Genomic DNA, 12790 nt, shown 5'->3' on the forward strand with positions numbered 1-12790 from the left:
AGGGTTCAGAAGAGATTTACCAGGATGTTGCTGGGTATGGAAGGTTTGTGTTATTAAAAAAGGCTGGATAGGCTGGGAGTTTTTTTCACTGGTACATAGGAGATTAAAAGTGATTATAGATTTTATAAAATCACGAGGGGTATAAATAGGGTTAATTGTAGGTGCATTTTCTCGAGGATGGGTGTGTTCAAGAGTAGGGGCATATTTTTAAGGTGAGAGGAGAGAGGTTTTACACAGAGAGTGGTTCGTGTGTGGAATGAACTTCCAGAGGAAGTGATGGATGTAGGTATAGTTACAACGTTTAAAACACACTTAGATAAATGCATGATTAGGTAAAGTTTGGAGAGAAATGGACCAGGAGCAGGCAGGTGGGAATAGTCTAGTTTGGGACTATGTTTGGCATGGACTGGTTGGACTGAAATGTCTGTTTCCATGCTGTATAAATCTATAGCAACATTTGAATTCAATTAAAAATAAAACTGGTGTAATGATGACCATGTAGCTTCTATTGATTGTCATAAAAATCCATTTGGTTTACTAAGGTCCTTCAGGAAAGGAAATCTGCATTATTCCATGAAGGTGGAGTCACAAGTAGACAGGGTAGTGAAGAAGGCGCCTGCTACACTTGCCTTTCTTGGTCAGTGCATTGAGTTTAGAGGATGGGATGTTATGTTGAGGCTGTACAGGACACTGGTTAGGCCACATTTAGAATCTGCATTCAGTCCTGGTCTCCCTGCTATACAAAAGATGTTCATAGAGTTTTAGTCATAGAATCCTACAGCACAGAGACAGGCCCTTCAGCCCAAACTGGTCTATGCCGACGAAAATGTCCATCCACGCTAACCCCATTTCCCTGCACTTGGCTCATAGCCTTCTAATCCTTTCCTATCTTTTCAATGCCTTTTAAATGTTGTTAATGTCCCCGCCTCAACCACTTCCGCTGGCAGCTCATTCCATATGCGTACCACCCTCTGTGTGAAAAGTTGCCCCTCAGATTCCTTTTTATGCTTTCCCCTCTAACCTTAAACTGATGCCTTCTAGTCCTCAATTATCCAATCCTGAGAAAAGGACTGAGTTGATTCACCCTATCCATGATCTTATATATATCTATCAGATTCCCCCCTCAGACTCCTATGCTCTAAATAAAAAAGTCCTAGCTTGTCCAGCCTCTCCCTATAACTCAGACTCTTGAGCCCTGCAGCAACATCTTTATAAGATCCTTCTGCACTCTTTCCAGTTTAATAGCATCCTTCCTATAGCAAGGTGACTAACACTGAACACAAGACTCCAGGTGTGGCCTCAACAACATCCTGTACAACTGCAACATAACTTCCCAACTTCTATACTCAGTGTAACAAAAGCCTTCTTCACTGCCCTGTCTACCTGTGACTCCACTTTCACAGAACTGTGCACCTGAACTCCAAGGTCCCTCTGTTCCACTACACTCCTCAAGGCCCTACCATTCACCATGAAACTCCTACCTTGATTTGACTTTCCAAAATGCAAGACCTCGCACTTATCTACATTAAACTCCATTTGCCATTTTTCGGCCCACTTCTTCAGCTGATCAAGATCCTGATGCAATTTCTGATCACCTTCCTCACTGTTCACTGTACTGTCTGTTTTAGTGTCAACTGCAAACTTACTCGTCATGCTTTGTACATTCTCATCCAAATCATTGATATGGATAAGAAACAAAACTTGAGGACAAATTGGAGGCATAACATTTTTGGCATTACGTTAAATAAAACGAAGAATTGGAGCACGCATTTAAAGAAGGGAGTGAGAGGCATGAGCAAACAAAGAAACCAAGGGATTTGAAAACATTGGGATGTACATTTGTCTTGGCTAAGTGATAGTGAACTGACAGGCTATTTTCCACGATGCTTAATAGTATTTTTCATTGAACAATCATGGAAGTGCAAAATCTGTCTGCGATTCTGATAGAAGTAAAAGTCCCTCACTGCAGTTGTAGGTGGCCATTGTCTAAATGCGAGGTTTATTTGACAGAACAAAGTGTACTGCGCTTCGTGCAAAGAAAGTAGATGTGGAGATCAGCTTGGAATCTAAGAGATAGGTGACCAAAGTGTTTTGGATGAGCCATAGCAGGCCAGTCATCTCTCTGATAATTTAATTGGGCTATGGAAATGACAGATAAATCAATACTAGATTTGCAAGAGGCACCTGCCATAATCAGCTCAAACAATGAAGATGTGATGGCTGATAGTAAAAGCAAACTTCAAAAGGCCAGTCACAAGGTTGATTCTGTACAGCAGAATCAACATGACACTTTGAACATGGAGCATCAGAACTTTGTCCCAGGTGAACAGATTCATCCAGCTTTCCAGGGAAACAGACAGATATAATTTCGATATACTTGGTTTGAATATGGTTAGGTAGCTCAGAAAAGGATTCTGGATTAGTGGTGCTGGAAGAGCACAGCAGTTCAGGCAGCATCCGAGGAGCAGTAAAATTGACGTTTCAGGCAAAAGCCCTTCATCAGGAATACCTGTATTCCTGATGAAGGGCTTTTGCCCGAAACGTCGATTTTACTGCTCCTCAGATGCTGCCTGAACTGCTGTGCTCTTCCAGCACCACTAATCCAGAATCTGGTTTCCAGCATCTGCAGTCATTGTTTTTACCTAGCTCAGAAAAGGATGGCTAGCTGCAGGAGAGAAAAAAAACACAATTTCCACCTTCTTTCCAGAAAAAAAGTAATCGGGAGAGAATTTTTTTGGTCCTTGTACCAACTGCTACACAGAATTTGACAGAATAGAATTCTATTAGTGAAAGAATAACAACATGATTTAAAATAAACCATTATAATATGAACCATATATATTATGCACCAACAAATTAGGCATCACAGCAGGTGAAAGGCAACTTTTACAACACATTCTTAAGAACATCTCCAGGCATAATATATTATTAATAGATTTCAACACAAAGGTGAGAGGAAAGAGGCTGTGAAATGAAGAATAGCAGTGGTTAGAAATTGGTGAATATAGAATTAGCTAATGACATATTCAGTTGAAGCATATACTTTAAGCGTCTCAAGATCACTCAATGAGTAAATGTAAAATGAGGCAAACTGTATCACTGAGAAAGTAAAAGATTTCAAGGTCTTTTGAAAACATGTGCATGCTTATAAAGGAGCTCATTTACACAACCTGCCATCAATTAGTTTTAAGGAGCCTAGCACAGAAGAAACCTTCACTATAAAGGACAGTAGATGAGGATTTTGTGATGCTGCTCATTGAATTCTCTCCATTTAACTGCATTAAATATGCACCCTGTTGTTCTACTGCTTAATCACCAAGACGTAGGCATACTATATCCATACCTGACACCAGTCAACTAATCTTCCAATTTTATATAGCCTGTGCATTAAAAATGGTTATTGCCAAACAGCTTAGAGAGTTTCAGCTTCTATTAAAATGTTCACCAATCATTCCTTGCTTGATAAATCATTATTTCAGAATGCCTTTGATGCAGCACTATAGTGTGTGCTGTAATGAGAACCCTTGATAGATTTGAGCAGAATTGCAAATGGCAATGTTTGAGTGAGGTACATTTGCACATCAGAGAAATCTCTTGCAAACTATTTTTGATCGTAAAGATTTCCTTTTAAATGATATCAATGTCTCAGAAATACTGGTAGTGGACCTTGATTCCTGATGTCTTTCATCATGTTGGTCTTCTCCTTATGTTTCCAATTTGTGAATGATTTATTCTTGTAGTGGTAGGACACATCAGATGCTGTCCATGCACCACATGATGTTTTTCCCTTTGTTACACTGGACTGTCAATCAGCAAACATGCAAACAGCTCTCTGATCAATTATCATTGCAATATCTACTAGGGAAAGTGTAACAGATTAAAAGTAATTTGGAGAATTGTGGCAAGATAGATTTGATGCAATTTGTGTATCAAAGTCAAAGATATCCTAGATGACATGCATAGAAAGGCCTTAATGTCATATGGCACTTTATGAATAATATTTGCTCCAGATATTTGCAAGATCAATGGGGTGGCACGATGGCTCGGTGGTTAGCACTGCTGCCTCAGTGATGGGGACCTGGATTCAATTCCACCCTTGGGCAACTGTCTGTGTGGAATTCTCCTCCGTGTCTGTGTGGGTTTCCTCCAGGTGCTCTGGTTTCCTCCCACAGTCTAAAGAATGTGCAGGTCATGTAGATTAACCATGCTAAGTTGCCTGTGGCGCCCATGGATATGTGTAGATCAGGTGGATTAGCCATGGGAAATGCAGAGCTATAGGTTGGAGGGGGCAGGGTGGTGACTCTAACTGGGATGCTCTTCAGAGGGTCGGTGTGGACTAGATGGGCCTGCTTCCACACTGTAGGGATTCTATGTTATTGTCTTCTCCCTAAAGCATGGAAGAAACCAACCGTAAAGAAAGGGAATTGGATGGAAAATATGTAGTTTTGGGGACAATTAAACAACTCTAAGGCCATGAAAAAGAGAGGAACAGTAAGTCATTTAAATGTTACAGCTGGCATTATAGGTGTCAGAAGATGCTTGAATATTTTAATGACTATACGAAATCTGAAATGGAAATGAAAAGAGCTATCAAGAGGAGAATTGGATGAGTCAATTGGACCTCAAGGATTCTGTCCACACTGGGGAGAAATGTCTGATATGGTTATTGGCATAAAAATGGAGAATTGCACACTGTTCTGAATCCTTTATGGTGAGGAAGTTATGAGAGCCACTGTAAGGTATAGTGAAGATTGCAATCGTACTGATCTGCAAAACATGAGAGAGAAAAGCCCATCAGAAGCTTATCAGATCCATTATGTTCAAATAACAAGAGGGCAGTATGTAACTGTGTCTCATCTTCAAGAGAAATCTCCTGAAGAGGAAAAAAAGGGGAAGGAAATAAGTTGCAAGCATTTCAGGAAAATCTGTGAGTGATTCATCCAGATCTTCCAAAGGTTAGGCCACTTTCAGAATATTGCATTCAGTTGCTCTCTGCTATAGGGAGGATGTTGTTAAACTTGAAAGAGTGCAGAAAAGATTTACAAAGATGTGGCCAGGGTTGGAAGGAGAGGCTGAATAGGCTGGGGCATTTCCTCTGGAGTGTTGGAGGTTGAGGAGTGACCTTATAGAGGGGCATGGATAGGGTGAATAGCCAAGGTCCAAAACTAGAGACCATAAGTTTACAATGAGAGGGTAAAAATTTAAAAGGGATCTAAGGGGCAACTTCATCATACAGAGGGTGGTGCATGTATGGAATGAGCTGTCAGAAGAAGTGATAGAATGTGGGACAATTACAATATTTAAAAGACATTGGGATGGATATATAAATAGGAAGGGCTTAGAAGGAAATGGGCTAAATACTAATAAATGAAGCAAGCTTAATTTAGGATGACTGGTCAGCATGGACGAGTTGGACCGAAGGGTCTGTTTCCATGCTGTACAACTCTATGACTCTGTAACTCCAGGCAAACATTTTCAAAATTGTCACTCTCTGTGACTGACAGTATCCACTTCCCTCAGGAACTCATCAATCTGCCTTTGAAATGACCACAATAAATCCTTACCTCTGCATATTCCAGTCATGTGTTTGATAGGGTGGTCTGTGTGAGCAAAAGTATTCTTTGCATCTAATCTAACTATTCCATTAGTTTTGCATCAGGCATCATTGTGTATCTTAAATAGGTAATCCAGTCCCTTGATTATTTTATGCATCTCAATCATATCCAAAATGTCTCCAAATTTAACGATCCAAAATCTTGAATGTCATGATTAAGAGTCGAAAGTTTTATATCAATCCACTTCCATTACCCACTTGTTCTGTGAAGTCTTAAAGTGTAAACACTGAAACCTAACAGATCTTTCATGGCCTAAGTGCAGTTAATGCCAAGTTTGGCAGTCTATTCATTATTAACCAAAGCGTTGTAGCTTCCACATCATTACTATACCTTTAACGATTGACCTTTTTTTACACGTTCACAGGATGTGTGCTTTCCTGGCTCGGCCAGCATTCATTGTCCATCCTTAATTGGCCAGAGGGTAATTGAGAGTCAACCACATTGCTGTGGGTCTGGAGTCACATGTGGGCGAGACTAGGTGAGGATAGCAGATTTCCTTCCCTGAAGGATGTTAGTGAGTTGGATTGGTTTTTCCTAACAATTGACAAAGGTTTCATCAGTTAATTCTTAATTCCAGGTTTTTTGTAATTGAATACAAATTCCACCATCTGCCATGGCGAGATTTGAACCTGGGTCCCTGCAACATTAGCTGATTTCCTGGATTAATAATCTAGTGATGATACCACTACGCCATTGCCTCCCCAGTTGCCTTCTATTACCACAATCTTTGTCTTTTGGCTTCTTAACATTAATGTCTGAATAAAATCAACACACCTAGATCTTCTCAATTGCTAAATGATTAAAATTATATTTATCCACATTGAAGCACATCTGTCACACTTTGTTGGCATCTGCTGAGCTTTCTAAATCAAACTGTAATCTGCTGATTTGGAAATTGGAAAATAAAAGAACAGATAGGGCATTGTTTGTGCAGGCTTTATAATATTTAATGGTGAGACTACTATATCAATTTGTCATTTGGTAAACAAAGCACTGCTGGAAAAGAGCATTTTGTCAACGCTATTCATCTTGTGTTCATCAGGAAAATTCACAAAAAATACAAAAGTAAAGAAAAAACATATTGTATGAGAAAAGGGTGCTGATTGGTTAGCAAATGGACATTGATTGGTGGAGACATAGCCATGCAGAATGCACCAGTTAATGATGAATGACAGTAAACTGCCAAATTTTGATTAAAATTTTATTCAGGTAGGTTGTCTCTGGTTGGTCAAGGTATTGTTCTGAGAAATAAACCAGGGCATGGTCTTCATCTCTGTGTTCATATTCTAGCCAACTTTGAAGAATAGGACTCTGTGTGTTAATGCATGCACATTCCTGTTCCCACAAGAACGCCGCACTGTGAGCCTGACAATCCTAAATCCTAAATTCCTGAAGAAGGGCTTATGCCCGAAACGTCGATTCTCCTGTTCCTTGGATGTTGCCTAACCTGCTGCACATTTCCAGCAATACATTTTCAATCCTAAATCAGTGGCCAGCATAATTCACACTCAGAATTGTTTAGCAAGTGCTGTCTAATCACTTAATCACTTCAAATGGTGGACACTGGATTATGAGCTTTGTGAACATAGTTTGGTTAATTTGTATTCAGTACCTTACTTGCTGTGAACACCTGAAGGGATATACGGCTTGTTATGATAAAGAAAAGAACTGAGGTTGCTGTAAATCAGAAGGAAAAAAACAGAAATTGCTACAGAGACAGAGTTCTGACGAAAGGTCTTTGGACCCGAAACATGAACACTGCCGTCCCTCCACAAATGCTGCCACTGCTGCTGAGTTTTTCCAGCAATTTCTATTTTTGTTGCTGCCATATGTCTTTTAAATATATGTCTTCTATTCCTAGAGTCACTCTGGTATTAAGATTAAAAGAATCATTCAGACAACAATTGAGGATTAGCAACTGGGCTCTCGATATGGTTCACTTGCAGATATTGGAAACTAGATATATTAACAGTGAGGACCCTACTCCTTGTAGACAGAAGAAACATCTACATGTAGCATTCTCTGTTTCCTTTCACAGGGCAATGCCTTGACCAATCAAGGTCAATCTGTATGGTTGCAAGTTTAATCACAGCTTGGTAATTTACTGTCATTTGTCACTAACTAGTACATGCTCCATGACAAAACCTCTACTAATCAGTGTCCACTTGCAAATTAATCATCATTCTCATTTCACACAGTATTTATGTTTTCTCTTGACTTCAAGTATTTCTTGTAAATTGACCTGATGAGCTCAAAGTAAAAAACTTTAGCAAAATGTGTCGAGCAATAATTTAATCAAAAGTTAGATGGCTATTTCAAGGAAGTTAAAATATGACTGGGAGCACAGCCAACACTTTTGCTTTTGCATCAAGATGCTTTGTTTTCAAGTTCCACCTCAGAAACTGAGCACGTAAGTGCAGTTCTGAGATGTTAAACTGTAACCATGTTCTGTTGGGGGCAAGATATCCCATGGCAATACATGCAGGAAACCAAGGATTTTCCAAGTGTCCTAGCCAATAGTTTCCCTCAGACAACACACCCAAAGCTGATCATTGATCCCATGCTGTTTATGGGCTCCTCGCTGTGCAGAATTTGACTGTTGTATTTGCCTTCCTCACACCTGCAAATAGTAGGAAACAAAAGGTAAACTACCTTTGAACCGACGTGGCCACATTGCCAGTGACTCACTGTCTCTTGCCTCTGATGTGCCAAAAATGTCAGTGCAGTATAACCGTAACATTAGTCATGAGCTTTTTTTTAGAATACCAGTACCAGTAGCCAGTATTACAGACATAGATTAATTGTTTCTTCTGTGATCGTGGGTTCAAACCTTCAGTTACAATATATTAATTCCTCTCTCTCTGCCTATTAGTAAATTTTTTTTGATGAATGCGCAATCACATTTGCCTGCCAATTAATGAATTTTGCTATTAAAATAACAGACTGACAAATGGTCATGTAGAGGTGGTTATACAAGAATTATTCCTAGATTAAGCCAAACCACTTTCAATCAAAATATTTGCAGCTCTGTTCAAATTTTAAACTTGATAGGCTGGAAAATGCAGACATCTGCAGTTGTAACTTAAAGCAATTGATGTTGCTTTCATACTTAGACAGCTAATACAGTATCATCGATATAACTTCGTCACTAATACAGCGTTCTTACCTAAACTTGCTCGGTAGCACATCAAAAAGATAAATTACTTTCTGGCAGGACAAAGGCAGTTTTCAATGTGACACAAATGGTCCTCAGGATGACTCTATACCCATATAATAATGATAAATCTGTTATACACTGCCCTGCAGTATATCAGTGTTGTGCAACCAGCCTAACTTGTAAAATTCTTTGAAAGGGCTTTTAAAGGTAATGAGCAATTCATTTCAGCGTCTTATAGATGACTTTATCATGTTTAAAACATCCAACTGTGTGATTGATGGACTAAACTGACTGTGTATATGCTTCTTTATGTAGAGGAGCATTTTTTTATTGTATGGTGCTTCGAGGGTGTTGGAAATTAAAGTCCAACAAATAAACAATTTGAAATATTAATAACACTTCTGTCAGTAATTTCTCCACTTGATCATTGGTATCTTGAATCATTTGATCTGAAATCTTCAAACATTTAAAAAGCCAATAGAGTTCAGCAAAATTCACATTGGTATGTACTGGCATTGTCTACATCATAGTGCCTTCCAGGCATATCGGGAAAATGACCAGGAGATCCAAAGCTTTTTCATATAAAGCTTCGAAGATAGTCTTTTCTTTCATCTTATACAAAATCAATTCCCTTAAAGCAAAATCCCATAAATATATCTTCAAAACTCAACTTAGTTCCCCCTAAAATTTGTATCTTGAAAGTAATTCTTTGAACTTGTATTACTGAAGTTTGGAGAAATATGATTTGAGCATTAACTGCAAGTAAACAGCCAGCAAGTGTTTTTCTGGCACAAGCACTTTTTTCCCCACTTACAACATTACAAGTTACAGAGCAAGCCAAATACAGACAGCATTTAAAGTTGCTTAGCCATTTGTTCTAAATTCCAGAGATTAAGCAATAAACTAGGTAATCACTAGGAAGGTTTGCTTGACAAATTACAAGACCCTAACTCAAACAAAAGGGTTATTGATTACGTTTTAGGCACAGAAAAGATGCCAAACATAAAAATATTTAAGATTTAAAAATCAAAACAGGATATTTACCAGGCTGTTTATTAATTAGGAAAAATATTTTTGTGATTTTTTGCAAATTCTGCTGATAAAAGTCTAATTTTACGGTACAGAATTTGCAACAACAAAGCACAATTAAGACGTGCCAAATTTTACACAAATGTATGTTTGATCTGTTAAATTTTAAAGAAACAATCTAATGGATGTGGCTCCCTTTTAATTAATTTTAATCTTACTTAATGGTAGCTTGTAATAAAATGGATGTACAATTACATATGTTTTATTTATCAAGCATTAATGCATAATTAACCAATATAGCAGACTCTTCATTGCTAATCCTGTCATACAGCCTACTAATCTTCACAACTAGTACTTAATGATGAAGGTCCCTCAAGCTTTTCTTCTTATCTCCATCTCTGCTTTGTACTGGCACAAGTATGCTTTCTATGTAGGGGGCCCCCTACTGCTTTTCCAGCTTCATGCAAAAGACTGGATAAATTATCAAGGGTGTTCGGTTCAGTGAGACCGTCTATACCTACTTCCTGGCCAGAGCAAAAACAAAGCTCATTGAAGGTAATGAAAAAAGCATTTTCTACTATAAACAATTCTTTAGCATTTTAATAGATCTTGGGCATTCATTTAATTCACGTCCGTTTCACCACATTGTGAACAATAACATCAAAATAATCTTTGATATCGCAAGGTATCATTAAACAAACTCTATATGTTTTCAAATTCTGAACTCGTTTTGGAAATCAGCAGTTTTACTTGAGATGCTGTCAATGTCACAAGTTATTATGGATGACGAGGCTATTCGGCCCATTTAATCCAGAGAGATGTTTGATTGTTTTCTTATGTGGATTCAGAGATTTGCCCTCCATTAATATGAAATTTTGTTCCTTACTTTGAGTGAAGTAAAAATAAAATCCTATCAGTTCTCAGATTACTTTTTGACACTTCAAACTTGCATGCCATTGTTCTACTCCTGCAATTCAATCAGTGTAATATTCCAGGTTAACATTTCCTGAATCCATTATTTCTTCCATTGTTATTCATAGAATGAGGGCATGGCTGGCTAGGTCGGCTTTTATTAATCATCTTTAACACCCCAGAGAGCAGTTAAGATTCAACCACATTGCTATGAATCCAGAGTCACATGTAGGCCAGAAGAGGTAAGAATGGCAGGTTACCAGACATTAGTGAACCAGATGAGTTTTTTTCCTTGATAATTGACAATGGCATTGTGGTCATCATTAGACTGTTAATTCCAGATTTTTCTTGAATTCAATCTGCCATGGCAAGTTTCAGACCGAATTCCCCAGAACCTGAGTCTCTGGATTAACAGTTCAGCGATAATATCATTAGGCCATCGCATCCCCATTGGGAGAATTAAGCATTATATACCTGTCCAAGTCATGCTTTGGAGACGCCAGTGTTGGACTGGGGTGTACAAAGTTAAAAATTCACACAACACCAGGTTATACTCCAACAGGTTTAATTGGAAACACCGGGTTTCGGAGCGCTGCTCCCTTGCCAACCACCTGATGAAGGAGCGTCGCTCCGAAAGCTAGTGCTTCCAATTAAACCTGTTGGACAATAACCTAGTGTTGTGTGATTTTTAACTTTGTATCTCTTCAAGATCACTTATTAGCTTCCTTTACTAAATGAAAAGATTAAAACTCTCCAGCCTATTCTCAAGACTCCTGATAATGGGGATTACTTATTTCCTCACCGCCTACTCTCTGGGTTTCTTGGCGACGAGTACTAGATACAGTACTCAAAGCACAGCACAGTATGATCACAGACATATCCAATTGTTGTGGCTTAACAGTTTATCCATTTTGTTGATCACTGCCCTCTGAGCAGATTTGGGCTCTACACCTTAGGAAGGATGCAGTGGCCTTGGAGGGAGTATAATGTAGGTTTATAAGAATGTATCTGGACTTCAGGGCTTACTTTATGAGGGAAGATTATATTGGTCTTTCTCCATCTTGGCCTTCCATCTTCCTCCACCACCTGATGAAGGAGCTAGTGCTTCCAAATAAGCCGGTTGGGCTGTATGCTGGTGTTGTGTGATTTTTAACTTCCTCCATCTTGGTATCAAGAGGATACCTTGGTATCCAGCAGTCCATAGCTCTTTCTCAATATCTGGAAGATTGTGGTGCAAAGCCATATTTCCAGGTTATAAACAAGGCCTTCAAAACCAGACAGAGCACACTGTCCTGCTGAAGACTAGGGGTATTTATTGCTACAATGAAACCGAATTTTACCTGGGCAAGAGATGTGCTTATGTTACAAAGCAAAGAACAACACTATGATTCCTGGTGTTATTTGGGACAAAAGTGACTCATGTGAAATAGTTCCAAAAAGACTGCCATCCCATCACCAAGTTACCCTTCATTTACACATGCATAGTACATGACAGTGACCCAGCTCACTCAGAGTCTGCCCCCACCATGAACAGAACCTCTAAAAATCCTGTTTACTTCTGTCTGCCAGGGGTCCTGACTGGACCAGGTTAAAAGCCCCATTGAAGGAAATCATATTCTATGAGGTCCAACAGGCTGACCTCATTACAATCACTACACTGTGCCCATGGAAACAATAGCATGATGCGTGCAAAGTTCAACAGTAACCTGCCTGCTAAAGCTATTCGGCACAGGATTCATGAGATGGTGTACACATCAAGGATCTAAAGCACAGGCTGTACATGAATTGACAATAAATAGTAAATTGATTTCTAATAAATAAAGATCAGGCCTGTTTTCTCTGGAATTTATAAGGTTAAGGGGTAATCTGATCGAAATTAACAGGAAAAGACAAGGTAGATGAAGGTAAACTCTTTCCACTGGTTGAAGATTCTGGAACAAGAATGCATAGTCTGAGAATTTGAGGTAAAAACCAGGAAATTGTGTTTTTTTTCTCTCCTGCAGCTAGCCATCCTTTTCTGAGCTAGGTAAAAACAATGACTGCAGATGCTGGAAACCAGATTCTGGATTAGTGGTGC

General features: G+C 38.9%; 1 pseudogene; it reads left to right on the plus strand.

The window, feature by feature from the left end:
- The first annotated feature begins 2147 nt into the window (after positions 1-2147).
- On the plus strand, positions 2148-12479 carry LOC148149093 (large ribosomal subunit protein eL33 pseudogene; annotated as a pseudogene).
- Positions 12480-12790: the final 311 nt, after the last annotated feature.

The sequence above is a fragment of the Chiloscyllium plagiosum genome, unplaced genomic scaffold (genome assembly GCF_037043375.1).
Source record: "Chiloscyllium plagiosum isolate Xiang-an unplaced genomic scaffold, Cpla_swu_hap1 HiC_scaffold_9, whole genome shotgun sequence".
In the NCBI taxonomy this organism is placed as follows: Eukaryota; Metazoa; Chordata; class Chondrichthyes; order Orectolobiformes; family Hemiscylliidae; genus Chiloscyllium; species Chiloscyllium plagiosum.